Here is a 2,337-nt window from a genome sequence, read left to right as displayed (position 1 = left end):
GTGTGTGGCAGGGCGGGGGGAGGAAGTATTTAAGAACTAGAGGAAATTTGTATGTTTCATCATTGCTACACTGCACCCTGACTGGTTCATCTCTCTACAACCATTCTGTAAGGGGATGACCAGTTGCCTACAGATGGGCTTTGGGTCTCCACTCCCCACCCTACCTCAGGCACAAAGATGAGATTTTTTTGTTCTTTGATGCCTGATACTTGATCCTATGCTATGGACACTTCATGATCACACAGGCTAGTGTACTTCTTCCACATGGGCTTTGTTGCTTCTCATCTAGATGGCCACTTGTTTACCTTCAAGCATTTCAGACAGGGATCCTCAAACTATGGCCCGCGGGCCACATGCAGCCGGCCAAAGACATTTATCTGGCCCGCCGGGTGTTTTTGCCTGTTGTTTTTGTTTTTTTTTTTACTTCAAAATAAGATATGTCTGATGGGGTCAGTGCACTTGGAGCTGTCAGAGTGTGGGAGCAGGATAGGAACCTGGTAGCACTTTGTCTTTCTGAAGCTTCTCTGGGGGCGAGGTTTTCCAGAATAGCCCACTATGTGTGTGCCAAGTGCAGCTACGAGCTGTTCTCCACGGGCTCCATGTAGGAGCACTTGCTGCCGTGGCCAGCCTTCACGGAGACCATCCACAATGATAGCGTGGCCAAGCGGCCCGAGTGCAATCAGCCTGATGCCTTTAAGATGCCCTGCGGTAAATGAGGCTGGCCACGGGCTTGGCCACGAGTTGCTCAATGATGGCCCCAAGCATGGGCAATCCCGCTTCTGAATATTCAGCAGCTCCCTGAAGTACATCTCTGAAGGCAACAAATCTGCCTCCCAGAGGAAGTAAATGTGCAGCCCAACCCCCACACACCCCCAACAGCCACAGGTATTGGTCACCCTCCTTTAGAACTACAGCCTACAGACCTTCAGGCAGAGAGGGCTAGATGGGGTGGTGGGGAACGGTGTTTCCTGATGACGCTATGCCCTGTGCCAGGATGGGGCCAAGCGCTAGTTCATCTTGGCCTCCAAGGCTGGAGGCTGGGACTCTGCTTTTAGGGTGTCTGTGTCTTGAAAGATATAACACCCTTGACTTCTCTCCTCAGCCTGGAAGCCCCTCCCTGCCTGTCTGGTCTCACCCCTATGAGCCCCAATTCCCCAAGGGGCTCCAGCCCTCACCAGGGCCCATCCTGACCCCTAAGTTGTGTGAGCAGTTGCAACCACTACAAGGCCATGTCCCAGTCGGGGGCTCCATTCCAGTCACCCCATGAATCACTCTGGTCAAATCCTTCTAGGCTCACCAGGACACTGATGATCTATGACCTGCTGGAGCATGCAGGCCCATGGCACCACCCCTGAGTTCCAGGTCTCCATCTGTGTGAGAGAGCAGCCACTGATCCATGGTCTTCCTACAAGTCCCTGGTGGGGCCTGGGAGGTCTTGTCGACAGTCTGTACCTGCCAAGCTTGCCCCAGAAGAGTATGTCCAGAGCTCCTGGTGGCAGCTTCACCCTTTCCCGCTTCACCCTCTTCAGCTTTCTGAACTGATTGGCTGGAAATTAATAAACAAGGAGACCCAGCAGGATGCCATGTCCATGACTGGGTCTGTCTCCACCCTTGAAAAAAAAGTGCAGGGTGCATAGGAATTTGTTCATAGTTCTTCTTTTTTTTTTTTTAAACTATAGTCCGGTCCTCCAATGGTCTGAGGGACAGCAAACTGGCCCCCTATTTAAAAAATTTGAGGACTCCTGCTTTAAGATCCCAGATGCTATGTCTTTTGATAGCCAAGCACTATTAACATTCAGGTTTGAAGAAGTTTAAGAGAGCACTTGCTTTTCAGTGCATCTTAATTTAGGGAGACTCTTTTTGTCTCCCTAGAAAAAGCCTCATCGAATTTTCAAGGTTTGATTTTTCTAAGGTAGGTCACCAAAGCCTGTCTCTCAAGGAAGACAAATTTTCTGTTAGGTGCTAACCATATTAACTATCTGCGTCTCTTAAGGACTTCAAGTTCAAAGAATTACTATAACCTTTACATTTATTCATAGAGGAAAATGACACATTGTGATGTTTTTATATCTTTGGGGATTATAGCACATTTACGTATTTAAATAACTTTTCTGATAATTTGGGTTTGTGTTTATTTTGTTTTACTTGGCTTTGGGTAAAATTCTTAGTTTGCTGTTTCTCTGAGAGGATTGCTAGATATGGCATAAGACCACATCAGTTAGTAAGTGGATGGAGGTGACCTGGTAATAAATGGAAGATTGTAACAGGAATTTCATGGTACAATCAGGGTGGGACTAACCCAATGAGAATTGTGTTGGGAGATTTGCATTTCTTTTA

This window comes from Tenrec ecaudatus, unplaced genomic scaffold (genome assembly GCF_050624435.1).
Source record: "Tenrec ecaudatus isolate mTenEca1 unplaced genomic scaffold, mTenEca1.hap1 Scaffold_151, whole genome shotgun sequence".
Taxonomy (NCBI): Eukaryota; Metazoa; Chordata; class Mammalia; order Afrosoricida; family Tenrecidae; genus Tenrec; species Tenrec ecaudatus.
The sequence above is the reverse complement of the archived record's forward strand: the minus strand, read 5'-3'. Positions refer to the sequence as shown.